The sequence below is a fragment of the Lynx canadensis genome, chromosome D2, assembly GCF_007474595.2.
Source record: "Lynx canadensis isolate LIC74 chromosome D2, mLynCan4.pri.v2, whole genome shotgun sequence".
Taxonomy (NCBI): Eukaryota; Metazoa; Chordata; class Mammalia; order Carnivora; family Felidae; genus Lynx; species Lynx canadensis.
In genome coordinates, this window is record NC_044313.2 from 60,479,406 (window position 1) to 60,498,203 (window position 18,798).

Sequence of the window (18,798 nt, forward strand, 5' to 3'; positions counted from 1 at the left end):
GTCTGGTTTATGGGTGTTCTTTGCTACTATTTGTGTTTGTTTTGGAGAAAATGTACCCTAATTCATACTTATATCTCAAGATTAAATTTGGGAGAATAGGGGTTTGTATTTGATATGTTTGATTTAGTTTGCATCTATTTTCTCTAATGATGATAATATTGCATCGAATTATGAAATTTATGATCATTAGTGAAACGATATATGACATAATAACTTAAACATTTAAAATTTAATTATGTAAAGAGACATTAATAAAGTGAAAGATAAAGATAATATGAAATGTCATAAAAATCCCAACAGCAGTGTGTATTCCTGTGTGTGTGTATGCATGCGTGTGCATGTGCAATAATTAAAACATTTGTTTGGAAGTACAAAGGATTTTAAATAGCTAAGCAAATGTTTAAGAAAGAAAAAAAACTTTTCTCCAGTTATCTGTTCTTAAAATAGTGCATAGTAGGAGGAGTACAAATTACTATTTTGTAAAATCATTTGAAATATTCTTTTCTGGGATTTTTTGCCATCTTGATACACAGGATATTTATTTCATTTTGGCTTTAATTTTACAATTCAATTAATTTTTTGAAATATATGTTAATTTTTGTATCTGTATTTGACTTTGAGGTCATAAATGTTCCACATAGTTTTATCTATCCATACATATATGTATTTACAAGTTATAAAGTCAACTTCACAAATTAAGGTATAGTTAGAGAAATATAGGCTCTCTTTGGCTTCTAATGTTTTTCCTATTTTTTTCCTTCCTCTTTTTTTTTTAATAACCATGGGCACAATATTTCTTTTCATTTTTTTTTAAATTTTTTTTGAGAGAGAGAGAGACAGAGCGTCAGCAGGGGAGAAGCAGAGAGAGAGGCAGACACAGAATCTGAAGCAGACTCCAGGCTCTGAGCTGTCAGCTCAAACCCATGGGGCTCAAACCCATGAACCATGAGATCATGATCTGAGCCAAAGTTGGACATCTAACCGACTGAGCCACCCAGGCACACCTCTTTGGTTTTCTTACAATATATTTTGGAGATTACTCCATAGAATTTGGATAGCACTATGTTTACACTGTTTCTAACTGGCAAACATTTATGCTACTTGTGGTCTTTTTTTTTTTTTTTTAATTTTTTTTTTCAACGTTTATTTATTTTTGGGACAGAGAGAGACAGAGCATGAACGGGCGAGGGGCAGAGAGAGAGGGAGACACAGAATCGGAAACAGGCTCCAGGCTCCGAGCCATCAGCCCAGAGCCTGACGCGGGGCTCGAACTCACGGACCGCGAGATCGTGACCTGGCTGAAGTCGGACGCTTAACCGACTGCGCCACCCAGGCACCCCTAACGTCTTTGAAAAGGTGCAGCCTTTCTTGGCTTTTGACTAAATATGTCTGGTGAGTAGGTAATAGTTCACTACACTATGCATTTGCCTATGGTAGATACCTCTTACAAGGGGAATCCACATTATTTTTCTTTCTAAGACTGGCTGATTTCACCTAGCATAATGTTTTCGTTTTTTTTTTTTTTTCTTTCAATGTTTGTTTATTTTTGAGAAACAGAGACAGAGCATGAGTCAGGGAGGGGCAGAGAGAGGGGGAGACACAGAATCTGAAGCAGCCTCCAGGCTCTGAGTTGTCAGCACAGAGCTCTATGTAGGACTCAAACCCACAAACCGCGAGATCATGACCTGAGCCACCCAGGTGCCCCTAACATAATGTTTTCAAGATGGCTCCATACTGTCACAATGGTAGGATTTCCTTTTTATTTTTTTAGGTTGAATAATGTTCTATTATATGTATATGCTGCATTTTCTTTCTCCTTTCATCCATCGATGGATATTTAGGTTGTTTCCACATCTTGGCCATTGTGAATAGTACTACAGTGAACATGGAAGTGCTAATATCTCTTTAAATTGTTTGGATAAATGCCCAGAAGTAGGATTATTGAATCATATGGTAGCTTTATTTTTTATTTTTTTGAGGAAGCTCCATATTGTTTTCCTTAGTGACTATACCATTTTGGATTCCTACCAATAAGGTGTAGAGGATTCCAATTTCCTTACATTCTAGTGCACACTTATCTTTCATGTTTTTTTTTTTTAAACGTTTATTTATTTTTGAGACAGAGAGAGACAGAGCATGAATGGGGGAGGGTCAGAGAAAGGGGGACACAGAATCCGAAACAGGCTCCAGGCTCTGAGCTGTCAGCACAGAGCCAGACACAGGGCTTGAACTCACAGACCGTGAGATCATGACCTGAGCCGAAGTCGGCCGCTTAACCGACTGAGCCACCCAGGCGCCCCTTGTCTTTCATGTTTTTTTGTTTGATAGTAGCCCTCCTAACAGGGTGAGGTGATATCTCATTGTGGTTTTGATATCCATTTCCTTGATGATTATGTTGAGCAGATTTTCTTATACCTGTTTGTTTTCTATGGAGAAATACCTATTCAAATTCCTTGCCCATTTTAAAATCAGGTTAGTAGGGTTTTTTTGTTGTTGTTCTTGTTTGTTTTGTGTGTGTATGTGTGAGCATGTTGTTTTCTGTTTTTTGTGGGGTTTTTTTGCCATGGAGTTTATTTGATAACTCAGATTTTTTTCTTTTTTTTCATTTTTGCATATATATTTTGCATAAAGTAATCATATACACTGTTGTTTTTATCATTAAGATTCTTCCCAATTTTCTTTCTTGGATTTTTACTCTGTAAAGAGAGACTGATGCTTTTTTTTTTTTTTGAGAGACTGACACATTCATAACTTCAGTCTTTTAGTAAGTGCATAAACTTCATAAACCCTGGGTACAGCATTGAAAACCTGCCTAAGGGATCACTGGGGAGGTAGGAAGGATTTCTGAATTCTCTTAATGCTAACAGATTTTATGCACTTTATCACCATATACTGTGATGTTTTCTACAAGAAAATGAAATAGTTTTAAATCATGTTTTGAAAAGATTACCAACTCACATTTTGGAGAGCATGCTCTGATTCCTTCAGTAAGTCATCTGGGTATCTGTGAAATAAAGAATTTGGACTGAATGATTGAGAATTCATCTGTACAGTTTTGTGATTGCTTAACTTCTTACAGAGATAGAAATTTAAAAGCTGCTGTTATCTTATTGTAATTAACAAAACAGAATATGGTGGAGTCAGCCATTCCACAGTGGATTACCATCACACATCACTTGGGTCAACTAACCAAGGCTTTATTTTGCTTTTTAAATGCTATCTCATTGGGTAAATAAACTTGAAATTACAAAATGTGTTTATAATTAAAGGATCTTAGCCCATTCAAAAATAAGCAAGTCCCAATATACGACTTTACGCAATTTCTATGTGTTTTTAAATTATTTGGTTTCATACATATATTTATGCTATTCTATATTAATCTTTATTTTTCCAGTTCTGGGACTAAAATCTGCACCTCTTACTGTTCTCCCTTTTCTGTTATTACTATCACGTATATCCCAGGCAACACTGAAGAAAACTTTACTCCAATTTTACCTTCTTTTTTTCAAAAAAAAATTTAATGCTTTTTAGTATTTATTTTTGAGAGGGAGAGAGAGAGAGAGAGAGAGAGAGAGAGAGCATGAGCAGGGGAGGGGTAGAGAGAGAGAGAGAGACACAGAATCTGAAGCAGGGTCCAGGCTCTGAGCTGTCAGCACAGAGTCTGACATGGGGCTTGAACCCGCAAACCATAGGCTCATGACCTGAGCCAATTCAGACGCTCAACCAACTGAGCCATTCAGGTGCCCCAATTTTACCTTCTTTTAACGCACATCCAGTTAATCATGATATCCTAGAGCTTCTGCTACTAGAAGCTGATACCATCCAGTTTTTACCTTTATTAAATGAAATTTAAAATAATTATGATAGCATGATCAGCTCAGATCTATGTAAATTTACCTTTACAACTTTCTTCAAAACACTCTCTCCTGATTTGCCACACATACCTAATTTCTCTTCCTTAATGTGTCTTTCTCTCTACCCATCACATGCCCACCTGCATTTATTCAGATATTTTCTTTTATACTTGATATATATTCCATTGTTTTCTATTTAAAACAGTCAGTAAAGGGATACCCACTTCTTACACCACCTCCTTCTTTATTGACATCCATTAGTTAAAGATAATTTTCTCTCTTCTAAGGTCTTTGACACTTTGTTTGCTCTTTATTCACTAGTTAATTTTTTCATGTATTTATTTGTTGACTTGTGCTTGTTTTGTCCATCTGGGACGTAGAAACATGACACATTTTTCCTCTACCTGTGTAATTTAATTATCTCACTTAAGTTTCTCAGTGATATTGAAAAATTGGTCCTATTATTACCATTTAGAAGATTAGCTAAATGAGGCTTGGGAAAGTTAACTAAATTGAGAATGGTGATATAACTAGTATAACCACAATGGCGAGAACTTAAAGTCAAGTCCTCGTGCATTCTGCACATTGTTTCTGTTGCTGTAATTTCCAACAAGGCTTCATTATAAAGAAGCCTTTTCATTGAGATTGTTTTTTTCTAAATGAAATTCCTCAAGAATTGTGATCCCCAGGAAAGCCTCATGAGCTGCGCCTTGAGGAGGATTCATCTCATCAGTCTACCGAATACCCAGCATAACACTATGTCTTTGGGAAGATGTAAGAGCCGCGTTTTAGAATTTTCAATTTAACTAGGAATATTTGACAAACACTGATAAAAACGAAACATATCACATCTATCCCTCAGTCCAACGATTCTGATATTTTCTTCTGCCAATGGATAAAGGCCATTAATAGAAATATATTGAATAAAAATCATTAATAGAAATATACTTTTATTAATTTTATGGAAAAATAGAATACATATCATCCTAAATAAAAAATAAGTCAAACAATTATTACAAATAAAAAATATCAGCAGAACTAAAAAAAGTATGTATAAGTAAAGAGCCATTTGAACATGAACATATAGTTTGTGCATAATATGGAATATGATAGCATTATGCTATAATCACCAGCAAGGAAGAAAGAAGCTGACAGTGTGTGATGGGTGGTGGACAAGAGATATGAAAGAATCATTTGTAAGAAAGTGCAATCATATTTTTTCTCAAGTTCATTAATTTTTTCAATAATTTAGGATCTTTGGTTATACTTAATATGTACTTAATATGCCCCTTTGAAACAGCACCCCGGTATCCCTTGGATAAATACCTAGTAGTGCATGCTAGGAATTTACCCAAGGGATACAGGAGTTCTGATGCACAAGGGCACTTGTACCTCAATGTTTATAGCAGCACTCTCAACAATAGCCAAATGATGGAAAGAGCCTAAATGTCCATCAACTGATGAATGGATAAAGAAATTGTGGTTTATATACACAATGGAGTACTACGTGGCAATGAGAAAGAATGAAATATGGCCCTTTGTAGCAACGTGGATGGAACTGGAGAGTGTTATGCTAAGTGAAATAAGCCATACAGAGAAAGAGAGACACCATATGGTTTCACTCTTATGTGGATCCTGAGAAACTTAACAGAAGTCCATGGGGAAGGGGAAGGAAAAAAAAGAGGTTAGAGTGGGAGAGAGCCAAAGCATAAGAGACTCTTAAAAACTGAGAATAAACTGAGGGCTGATGGGGGGTGGGAGGGAGGGGAAGGTGGGTGATGGGTACTGAGGAAGGCACCTGTTGGGATGAGCACTGGGTGTTGTATGGAAACCAATTAGACAATAAATTTCATATATTTAAAAAAAAATACCTAGTAGTGCAATTACTGGGTCACCGGGTCGTTCTACTTTTAACTTTTTGAGAAACCTCCATACTGTTTTCCAGAGCGGCTGCACCAGTTTGTTTTCCCATCAACAGTGTAAGAGGATTCCCTTTTCTTCACATTCTTGTCAACATCTATTTTTTACTGTGTTGTTAATAAAAATGACATTTTTAAAAAATTAAAAGTTTAGAGATTGAGTTAACAAAAGAAAAAATTATTAAATATTTCTGGGTATACTTTCATTAAATCACATTATTTTTAATATTATTAAAATTGTTTTCACTAACAGGCTGCAGTGAAAAAGGTATAAAGAGATTCCATTACCTAAATGTCCCCAAACATTATAACATGGAAGTGTAATTGTGAGGGGTCCTTTGAACCAGTAGGGTGCTTTTACTTGTGAAGTTATCATTAGTATGAAGACAACAATGTCAATTTTCCTTTCGATTCTTTTGTTTTCTCTTATTTCCAAACCTTCTTTAAAGGCAAAGATTTATATGACAGATATCGTGAGTTACCTCACAATTTTCTTATGAACTAACATGGATAATTGCCAATTCTATAAAGAAACATCAACCAAAAAACCTTAAGGTAACATTTTAAATAATTAAATTACTACCTACTCCCTCACAAATTAAACTGAAGTTAATTTTCTTGCAAACTGTGTCCCACTGATGATTCAGTGAAAAATGTTTTGTTAAAAACAAAAAAAGAAAAAGGCTCACACACCAGATAAGTTTTAAAATTTTTTTCCTTTCTCCTTTTGCTCTATGGTCCATTTCATTATATTAAAAGTTCCTGCACATTCTCCTCCAGAGAAACCTGTTATGCTTTTTTAATTCGGTATTTCCCAAATTCACCATGAAACTATCCCAAACTTACCACAAAACTACTTAACGATATTTCACAGAAATACTATGCTCTTCAGAAAAAGCTTGGGTAAAGAGGAACGAGGGACTGGCTTTCCTTAAAAAAAAAAAAAAAAAAAAAAGCCCTAAGAATAATTTTGTTCATGGTAGATTATTTGGCAATTTGCACATTAAGATTTCAGAATAACTTTTATGTATCAAAACTGTAGAACTCTGATAGTCCATCAGGAGTCAAAACACAGATCATGCAGCCACCATTGGTTTTGCAAATAAAGTTCTCCTGGAACACAGACACACATTTGTTTGTGTATTTCACAGTACAACTCTAGAGATGAATAATACAAAACGTACAAAATGTACTAACTAGTGCTTTACAGGAAAAGTTTGCCCACCATCGATCCTAAATTTTTAACAATCAATTGACTGGAAGACGAGTTTGTGATGATACTTTAAACGTTAAGACACACACTTAAAGCATGGGCCATGCAAGTTCTGCAGAGGTGGACCCAAAGAGATTTTTACATAGACCCAAGATACGACCCAGAAGAAAAGTTCTGAGACCTAACATCTTCACCACTCTCGATCACAGATAATTACACACGGCTGTGATAATTTTCAAATGGGGAAATTTCAGATGCAAGTATCATCAATTGTCCCCAGCGGCCATTAAAAATTTCCAGTAATGCAATTGTAAAATATCTAATTTAAATTGTAGTCGGTGTTACTCTTACTGAGCAATAACATCATCCATCCTGACCTTTTCAAATACAAATGTCATTTGTGTGGCTGTAAATCATGACGAATGAGATGTAACATTAGCTATATCGCTTAGGCATCTTGGTAGGAGATTGTTAGCCTTGTTTCAAAAGGTCATCTTGTATTTTTTTCTAAAAATATGACATTTGTTTGGTCTTTATGACGTAAGTCTAAATAAATGTTTATTATGTCTATCTATCAAGAAGCCTATTATGAAATAGCTTCTTAGCTCATCCAATCAGATTATATTTTTCCTGGAAAGGAAACTGTACAGATTTCTAAGGGAAATGAGACAATGGATAAAAATAGAAAGATAAGCTCTTCTAATATAACAGTGGCCCCCAAGAGCTATTAGATGTCTAATAGGAGGACTTTCCCACATACAAACCATGCCATATACAACAGGGACAAAGTTATATATGCCACGTTTAAAAAAAAAATATTCCTCAAAGCCTTTTCTACTTTTCCACAACACAATAGCTTGACAAATTATATACAAAAGTCTTTTTGTTTCTTATCGCGCACCTAAGTTTTCACCACTATATTTAAATCCTCTCAAATTATCATAACATTCCTTTTAAGAACAATATGAATAATACAACATTTCTTGTGACTCAAATGGAATTCGTAAACATGTTAAGTTCTTTTTCTGAGATGGGATATTATTTGCAGAGCCTGGAGGACTCTCAGAGAAAGTAAACCTGGATTTTTGTCCAGACTCTATGTAGTTCTAGATCACACACAACTTCCATTCAGTCTCAGTTTGTTTACCTGAAAAATAGATATAATATTAATCTTATGTGCAACAACTTTAATGTAAAGATTGAATGATACCTTTCAAGTAAATATTACTCTCTGAAAAAAATTTAAAAGATCAAGATGGAATAGTGAGCCTATACACTCTGTTTTCGAACAGATGATTGGCAGGCCTGTTGCCCCTGTTTTACTGAGGTATAATTGATGAATAAATTTGTGCGCATTTAAGGTGCACACATGATGTTTCGATATAATGTTTGACATACATATATAATGTGAACTGATCACCACAATCAAATTAAATATCCACCATTTCATATACTTTTTACAAAGTTAGCTTTGTTTCCTTTGGTGAGAAGAATTAAGATTTATTCTCTTATTCTGCAAATTTCAGGTGTACAGTTCAATATCATTAACTATAGTCACTACACTGTGCGTTCGATCTCCAGAACTTATTCACCTTGCGTATCTGAACTTGTAATCTTTGACCAATATGTCACTATTTTCCCCACCCCAAACCCTTGGCAGTGCCTATTCTACTCTCTGCTTCTATGAGTGGGAAAAAGACCTGAATAAACATTTTTCCAAAGAAGACATAAAGATGGCCAGCAGGTCTATGAAAAGGTACCCAGTATCACCAATCATGAGGGAAATGCAAAACTGACACCAAAATGTGATATCACCTCACATCTGTTAGAATGGCTACTATCAAAAAGACAAAAAAAAAAAATGACAGGTGTTGGTGAGGAGGTAGAGGAAAGGGAATCCTTACACACTGTCGGGGGGAATGAAAGTGGCACAGCCATGATGGAAAACAGTATGGGGGTTTCTCAAAAAATGAAAATAGAGCTATCATATGACACATCAATCCCACTTCTGTGTATGTCTTCATCTGTTTGGGCTGCTATAACAAAATGTCACCAACTGGATGATTTACAAACAGCGTTTATTTCTTACAATCCCAGAAGCCAGAAGTCTGAGATCAGGATGTCATTATGGAATGACTTCTTCCAGGTAACACTCCTCTCGATTTATCCTCACATAAAATGAAGGAGCTAAGGGTCTCTTTTATAAAGCCACTAATCCCATTCACGAGTGCCCCATGCTCATGACCTTATTAACCCCAGTGATCCCACCTCCAAATATCATCACGCTAATGGCTAGGATGTCAACATGTGTATTTGGGGGAGGAAACAAACATTCAGCCCACAGTGAATTATATATCCAAGTAAAATGAAATCACTATCTCAGGGAGACATCTGCACGCTCATACGGATTATAGCATTAGGAGCCTGTGGTAACATGGATGAACTTGGAGAGCAATAGAAGTGAAATTAGCCAGTCACAGACCAACAAATACTGTATGATCTCATTTACATGTGATTGGCTTTTCATGATGGCAAAATGTAATATCTAGGCATTTCCTGGCAAAAAGACAATGCACAAAATGTAAAAAGCAAAACTCTTGTTCATCATGTTAATAATTTGTTAAACAGCTCTGGAGGCAGACACAGTTCAGGGGCTATGATTAGACAGCCTAAGTGGGCTTAGTCAGCTGCTTCTTAGGGAAGCAGCCAGTCGACAGGGAGCACGAGGAGACACCAGTATATGTGACACATTGAAAAGTAAGGTCTTAACTCTGAGATTTATATCTGGGGTACTCAGGCAGGGAAAATTCCAGCAGGTAAGACTAGATAACCGATAATGCAGAGTAAGTGTAATCTAACAAAGAGGGGGGAAATAGTAGCTGTCCTCTCACTCTGCATTTATTTCCATGTAAATCAGGAAAACCCAAGTTACCAAGTGACTGTGTGAGGAAACTGCATCCCGGGAAAGATCAGAAGTCAACAGGGGTTCCACTAGCAAGGAGAATTATATTCACATGTGTTCTCTCCTATTTTTCTGATTCAGTCAAAATACATTTACTTTGCACTTATGCTGAGCCAGATACCGATAAAGTCCTGGGGACATACGTTTATACAAATAGGATTACTATTCTCCAAGAGTTTTCAGTTAAAAGAAGACACAAGCCAGCATACAAAAATTCAAAATAATGTGATAAATAGTATTATTTATAGGGTTCTTTAAGCAGGTGGAAAATGGGTACCCAATGCAGCCTTGGGAGTTAGGTCAGAGAACACACTGGAAGTCTCACTACCTCTAACAGGGCCCACTGATTCAATGCAAGGAATATAGAGCACATTTTTTGGAGGATATTATGCACATATTCATTCAGCCTAAACAGTTGAAATATTTTTGAGTGAATATGTTAATTACAGTGTGGTGTTTGCAACCCAGCTGCCTGTACATACTGAAATAATAGTGTAGGATTTGGGTTCCTCTGTTTGGCGTATTACCTATGTATTGAATTACCTTATCCTATGGTGCCAAAGCGAATTTGTAGGGTATTAGTCAGGTCTACAAAAAATAACATTCCAATTAACTTTCTCAGAAGACCATCAACTAAAACTCAGACTTACAAAGCAAGAGTGTTGGAAATGCCCATGTGATATGCTTGAAGGGACTGAGGAAGAGCACAGTTCTCACTTCCCAGTGCTCCACACCTACTTACTTAATAGGTGAGATCAGTGGATTAAGCTTTGACCCTTTATTTTTTTTTTTATTTTTGAGAGAGAGAGAGAGAGAGAGAGAGAGAGAGAGAGAAAGCTCTTGAGAGCACATGGAAACAGGAGAAGGGCAGGAGAAGAGGAAGAGAGAGAATGTTAAGCAGGCTGCATGCCCAGTGCAGAAGAGCCTGATGCAGGGCTTGGTCTCATGACCATGAGATCATGAACCTGAGCTGAAATCAAGAGTCAGATGCTTAATCAACTGAGTCACCCAGGCATCCCAAGCTTTGATCTTTTAGAGTTATATCTAGATCTTTTAGAGTTATCTCTAAATCTATTTATTTCAAAGGCATTCATGGAGCACAGTACCAAGTTTTTCAGTGTCCTTGCAAGCCCTATTCAAAATATCATCTGTGTGCTTAGACTCAATTGACTGAGACCATCCAGGATGATGTTAAAGATCTTGGCAGACCAAAATCTCAACCTTGGAGAACTCAGTGCACAGCAGAATATTAAGCTTTCCTCAGTAACTAGTGTAGCTTTTGAGCAGTAATGATTTTTGTTGCAAGTGGAATTTTAGAACACATCATATTACAGCATCTGCTTGTGCCCATGTTATGTGTGTTCCTGCCCCGTTCAGGTTCAGTGTGCCAATTTTACTCCCCTGTCAAACTGGGACTGTTTTATCCCTGATGGTGCGGCTGCCTTATTAAAATGTTTCTGTGGTTGGCCAGGCTCAGTTGCCAAGGTAACCATCCTGTTGTGTGTTGCCTTTAGGAGTTTATCATTAGATACATGAAAACCTTGACTGCATGTAAATAATAAAAGCTATCAAGGTAATGTGCCTTTGTGTTTCACGTGGTATTTTCCAGAGACTCACAAAAATATGTGATAATGCTGAGCTTCTAGTCATACGCTTAGTCAGTGATTATCAAAGGTCTTGATAGGACTATATTAATCTTTCCTTACATTTTTAAAAGTTTTAGTTTATAAATAGGGAGCCCAATTTAAAATATTTTATTTATATTATTTTATGTCAAACTTCATGCAAAAGTAATTTGATAGAGTTTTGACATTGGTTGCGGCAACTTTGAAGGAAAACAGTTGTGAAATTCTTTTAGGCCTCTAAACTTCATTTCTCCTTCTTTCTAGCCTACCTCTGCTCTCAGCCACTGGGTGAACTAGTAATTGTATCAGCATTATTTCCTCTTCTCAAATTTTATCCTATTCCCCCACCCCTTGCCCAAAAGCCAGAATCATAGGCTTTGGAATTCAGATATATATTTTGGCTTATGTCTTTCCTTTGCTATACTCTTCATTCATTCATTCATTTTCTTTTGAGCCTCAGTTTCCTTATCTATATAAAGTTACAGATTGATCCATGAATGGATTAGTGATAATGAATATACATAAGTTAATAAAGTATCTGACACATTGTTGGTTTTAAAATAATTATATATATTATCAAAAATGAACCATTTGTCTTTTCATAGGGATTTATTTGATGTTTTCTTTCTGTTTGTATTGATAAAATGGTTGATAAAGAATGAACAGTGGGGTACCTGGGTAGCTCAGTCAGTTAAGGATTGGACTCTTGACTTCTGCTCAGCTCATGATCTTGTGGTTTGAGCCCCACATTGGGTTCTGTGCTAACAGCACAGAGCCTGATTGATACTCTTCCTCTCTCTCTCTCTCTCTCTCTCTCTCTCTCTCTCTGCTCCACCCAGCTTGCTCTGTATCTCAAAATAAGTAAAAATAAACTTAAAAAAAATAGAATGAGTGGACTCCTAAGGGGGTGTTAAAATGATTCTAGGGAAACTTTCCTGCCCTCCAAACATTTGCAAAGATTTCTAGCCTACCAAGCTATGAGGATCTTTGCATTTTAGAATGCTTGTTTTGGGTAAGTCTTTGTGTTTTCAGGAGTGTCGACTGAAAGAAAGTCAATGGCAAAGTAGGTGAGTAAATGCTTTATTCCTTGTCTTACTGAGGACTACAGCCTGGGAGACAGTCTTTCAGCTTGCTTTGAAGAACTGCTCTGAAGTTTGTTACGTACAGGGAATTCTATATGAAAAATGAGAAAACAGTATACGTACTTGTGAGCAGTTCTCCAAATACTTGTGGGTCACAAGGTCAAAATTAAGGTTTTTATTAGTTTGTTTGTTTGTTTGTTTTGTTTTGTTTTTCACATAGACTTGAGAAAGACTCTTAAGTCATCTTAATACATTATATTTCTATTGCCTCTGATTATTCAAAAATATTGTCTCTGTGCCTCTGCTTACCTGGTTTTCTGGTTCCTCCTGTTTTTGATATATCCTTGAGGTCACTAGGGACAGGTTGCTGTCCTTTCTGCAGGAGATCTGGGTGGCTCACACCCCTGTCCATCACACTTAGATTAACCAGCTGTATTTGAAAAGAAGTGAATTGGGCTTAGGTTCTATGAGATAATGATAACACACACTGCTGGGGGACTTGATGCAGATTCTGTTTCTGGTGAGTTACATCACATGTTTGTGCTACTTCCCCACCAGAGAAACTTAAACCATGAATTCATCGACAGTGAGGACAATTAGAGAAAAGAGAAAACCCCGAAACAAAAAGATGAATGAAGCTTGTGACAGATCAGCATACCCATTGATTTACATAGAAAGCATCAACCAAGTTTTTAATTATTTTATCTTCCCCTGTGTAAGTTGCATCTTGTCTCACCAGACTTCCCCTTATATTTATATTTGTATTTTTTGTATTTATATTTATTTATATTTATATTTATTATTTACGTTTACATTTATATTGCTTACTTATATTCATATTCATTCCTTCATTTTTTTAACCTCATCATTTTCACTCTTACAAGGAAAGAAACATCTTTCTGTTGCTTGTTCTGTTTAGTTTTCTAGAATTAAGGAAATCACCATTCAAGTACATTGAGCACAACCAAATGAGTCATCACTGTAGAGCTTTATGGCAGATGGGAAGGTGTTGGTTACATTTCCCATTCTTTCCCCATAGATTCCCCAGTGCTTTGTGGGTGCTTATATGACCCCACACAGAGCAACTTCTTTTAGTCTCTTCCTCTTTGAAAAAAGAGAAAGAAGGGAAGAGAAGAGAAGAGAAGAGAAGAGAAGAGAAGAGAAGTAGAGAAGAGAAAATGATGCACTATTATTCTCCACCCCAAATCTCTTCTTCTAAGAACTTTAAGCTTATGCAATGGTGATGCAGAATGACTTACAATGGAGCATTAGGTACCAATAAACTCAAGGGAATGAAAAGCACACTACTATGAGTTATAGTGCCCTGATGGGCCATTATATAGGCATCAGCAAGCTTTAAAAAATCACTGTGGTTAGACAAAATAATTTGCATTGCCCAATATCTTGTAAAAACAGCTGAATGTTTTATTTCACAAATTTCTTTCTCTGGTTATACCTCAATGATTTTCACTTACTAAGTAGCATCACTGAGCCATGAAAATATTCTCCCCAGGCACACACAGCTCACCAGAATTTTTGTTCACAAAATATTGATTTCATGATTAAACTTTCCGTTGGATAAAAACTCAAGGTCTGAGCTTTAGACTTTTCATACTGGGTTGCATTTATGATTTGAAAATCCTTGAAAATTGTCTATTTCCATTAATAAAATATAGAGATAATGTTCTACATGGAGAAGATTAGATTTATTCCCAAATCCCTATTGCTCACAAGAGGCTACTATTCTGTCAATTTTATGATGATATTTAAATACTTAAACTTTATTATGTGGGCCACATGCCATTATTTTTACACCTGTAAAGTAAGACTGGAAGTTATCAGGAAACAAAATTGATGCATGGCTACTTAGAAGAATGCACACTGATATCTCTTGAACTACTTTTGATTATTGCCTTTTCTTCCACTAACAAAGCTGCTTACAAAAGAATGAATTTTCTAAATTCCATTTATAATAGCCACAGGATTTAAGTGGCAATGTGAGTTACTTAAACAAACTATGATAGGTTCTACATATAGTCCCTCTACTAATCAGATACTTTGAAATACTTGATTTCCTTTCTAACTTCCTCCATTATTTGGTTGGCAAACACTTAGGTGATCCTTAAAATTGCAATACATTAGGTCTTTAATGGAGTGATTCAAAGTTACCTTAAACACTCCAACATTGATTTTAAATTTAGCAAGACTTTAACTTGAAATCTAAGCTCCTGCTTCTACATTTGAAATTGGAGTTACATATCGAAAACATTTTTCTAAAGATCACATTGTCCTAAACAGTCAAAATATCAATATAAATGTACAAGCTTAGATTTTCTAATCTGATATAATAATATAGAGTCAATTACATTTTGTGTGATTCTAAACTTTCATAAAATTTTAAATGCTTACCACTGACACCGCAATTATACCAACCTACACAACTTGGAGGGCTGCTTTCCTAAAGCAATATTTTTGGAACTGCCCTTTTGATTTCCTGAGTATTTAAGAACTAGAACTATTGGTTCGGATGAAGCTGAACCCTTGACTGCAATACCAAGGATACATATGAACGCTATTTAAAATTGTTGGTGACTCCATCACAAAAAGATGGAAGTGGTGAAGTTAAACATGCCCCTTAGATTTGGGACCCATGTTTAGTGCCTGATGGCTCTGGCTCTTGGTTAGGATATTGTTTCTGTTGCTCTTATGTAATTGACTCTCTTCTGCAACTCTAAAGATACTGGACCTTGATGAAATCCTGCATCCTTATAAGACACATCTTCTTTTAGAACCAAGTAGTACTTTCAAGTATGAAAATGATGTCCAGTTGAAATTTTCATGTCTCTCAGGGCTTCTGCTTATTTGGTGTTATGAAAATGTGTTATTTTTAGCAATGAATTGCTTCATCCTCTAAAGAGATTGGATTATTCTAGGTTATTTCTAATATGTATAATATGAGAGAACCTCCAAGTTTGAAACATGTTTTAAAGTACATCTAGCCCACTTATTCATCAGACAGAAAATAATTGCTTTTTAAAAAAATCACATTTTATTTTTTTTTAAGTTTATTTATTTTGAGAGAGAGAGAGAGAGATCACGTGGAAGTGGTGGGAGGCAGAGAGAAAGGGACAGGGAGAATCCCAAGCAGGCTCCAACCTTCCAGTGTGGAGCCCAACGTGGACTCCATTTCACCAGGGGCTCAATCAGACCGTGAGCTAAAATCAAGAGTCGGATGCTTATCTGACCAATCCACCCAGGGGCCCCAAAAATCACTTTTTAAAAATAAATCTGTAGTATATTGTAAACTTGTATGTTAATGTTAACTATTTGTTGTCCTCCTCATCATCTATTCATATCATTATACTCAACTTTTTTATTAGGGTGGCCGTATAATTTTATCATCCAAACTGGGCAACCTTTGAAATTAAATTAGGGAGTGATTACTAATGAAGTAATCAGGCCTGTTCTGGGAAAACTAGGACATCTGGCCACTCTAGCTATGCTCAACTACAGTTACCTGAAATGCCTAGAACATTTCCATTCACAAGGAATTCTCTAGAGGAGCAGTTTTTACATTCTATGCTCCCTTAGGGATTTTTTAGTTAGCTAAATTTAAATACCACAAGGTATGTAAAAATATTCAAGTAGGGTCACACTGATTAAATAGGTGACAGAAGACCCACAACTCTATACCTTTAGCATCCCCTCAGAGCTATGATCCCTCAGGCACTACTTTGGAAATATGGAACTCCATAGGATTATTTGGAAACTATTGCATTAATGGAGAGAAAATAACATTTATCAAATATCCATGAGATGCCCGACCATATACATGTAATTCGCTAGGAACAAAAGAGCTGAGATTTAAATCCACGTCTAATTGATTGCCCAGCCTTATTCTCATTCCTCTGAAGAAAGTACATTGCATTTTTGTATAATTCTTGTTTTAGAAAGTTCCTCATTGTATCAGTCAGGTCATCCTAACTTATACTATACCAATTGCAAATACCGTCCAAATTTTAGAGGCTTCAAAATAGGGGAGGAAAATAGGCCTTTAAAACGAAAACATTTCTTGTTCACCCTATGTACCCATTGCAGCATGACAAGACACTGCTTATGACATTCCCTGAGGTATATAAGTTGTGAGAAGTTCTATCTTGGCATATGCTACCATGCTCCCAGAAGCAAGAAAGGAAAAAAAATGGTGAAATATTCACCACCTCTTAAAGTTTAGAAATAACAAATGTCTTTTTCCTCCACATCTCGTTAGCCAGAACAAGTTATATGGCCATAAGTTAAACAGAATGAGGGTGTATAATTCTTCCATAGACAGGGTCACCAAATAATACAGTCATTTAACCATGATCTTACCTTAACAAAATCTATATTTTTGAACTGGTCATTAATATCCCTTCTTTACTAAGGGATCCTTCATATCATGAGAGCCCTTATATATTTAAATTTTTAAAGTGGTTTGACTCACTCTTCAGTATCCAACTCAAACTTGTTCTTTTCCAAGTTAAATACTTCCAGTGTTTCAACTGTTCCTGAAAAGGCATGGTATACAGCAATGTTTCTAAAACTTGAATGTGCATTGGCATCTTCTGGAGATATCAAAATGCAGATTGTGATTCAGTAGGACTGGATGAGGCCTGTAATATAATTTTTTGTTTGTTTGTTTGTTTTAAATATGTTTTGACCTAGTTCTGAGGTCCTAGCTAGAAGGCAGCCAGTTTCTCTAGTTAAGTCCACACTCCAACCACCTGCATTCATAGGCTTTCACACTCTGGGTCATTATGTACCTGAGCTCATTGACCTAGGGCCAGGTGTCAGAAGACTAGGGACAGCCTTGACACCCAGAAACTGAACATTTATTCAAACAAACCAATTCAGAAGAGGCAGAGAAACCTAGCCACCCCACCCCACTTACCGTACATAAGCTGCCGCTTACAGCTCCACCTTTCTCTTACCCCATCCCCAGGCACACCCTCTGTATGACCCTGACTGACACCATTTTCTCATTTGGACATGTCTATAATAGAGTCCTGCCTGTCATTTATCTTGGTGTCAGTGTCGTGTCCTGCCATCAAAAACTTAATCTGTGTCTATTGGTGGTTTCCACGTCTCTCTTTACCCAAATGTCCTTGGTGATGGAATATTCAAAATACTGACTAAACTCAGGGGACTGGCTGCATACCAGGCAAGGTGAGGTCCTCCCTTAGGGCAGTAGGAATGATGGATCACTTGAGCTGCAATTCTGGGGGCAGTTTTCCAGTATCTTCCTGGTCATTTCCTACATTTAGCAGAGGCTTATTTCAGGGTCTTGTCACTTCTTCAACACCAGTGCTGTTTTGTTTTTGTTTTTTTAATTGTTATTTGAGGCAGAATTCTGGTTTATCCATGCACTTCTGGTGACTCCTGTGGAAGAAGATATCGACCAGACTTCCTCAGAGTAGAAGGAATGACACTCTGTTTTTGTTGATGTTGCTTAGATGGCCCATCTTCTGTGCTGCTACACACCTTGCTGTTGTCAACTAACTTCATGTTGCCCAGATCCTGAGGGGTATTGTGGGTTGCATCTAGGTCAGTGGCCCAATGTTTAGACCAGAGTTGAATATCTTACCTCTGTCCTCCCGCAGCTGCCAAAGTTACCCAATTGCATAAATAATGAAAAAAAAAAGCATTGTCCAGTGTACTTGTGCTTTACGAAGTGCCACACCATGTCAACATGTGGATTGACTGACACTTTGGATAAGGGGCTGTGTTGTCCCAAGGAGAGCCAGCTACACCTCTCTAAGTATAGACCCCAGTCCCTGGGAGGTGGACTGGGAAGGGTGAGAACAAAAGATGGCTGCTTATGAGGTAGGCTACCGTTCTCCTTCCCCTTTCTTGTAATCACACAGAAAGTCCTCACTATGACTTAGCAGACAGACACAGAAACTGAACACTGTGGCTTTAGGCTGCTAGAAGTTCAAAACAGGAAAAAAAAAATAGGGGAGAGGGATTAAATAGAAACAAAACCCAAGATACTTGTGGGGGAACTAACAACAGAATACACATGCACAAAATTCATTAAAATAAAAATCCATAATGTGAGCCAATTAAAAATCCAAAATTTATTTTAAAAATGTATATAGCAATAA

The 18,798-nt window shown here is 36.5% G+C and overlaps 1 pseudogene; it reads right to left on the reverse strand.

The window, feature by feature from the left end:
• The window catches only part of LOC115526929, a 29,996-nt pseudogene extending 11,797 nt beyond the window's left edge, over positions 1 to 18,199 (reverse strand).
• Positions 18,200 to 18,798: the final 599 nt, after the last annotated feature.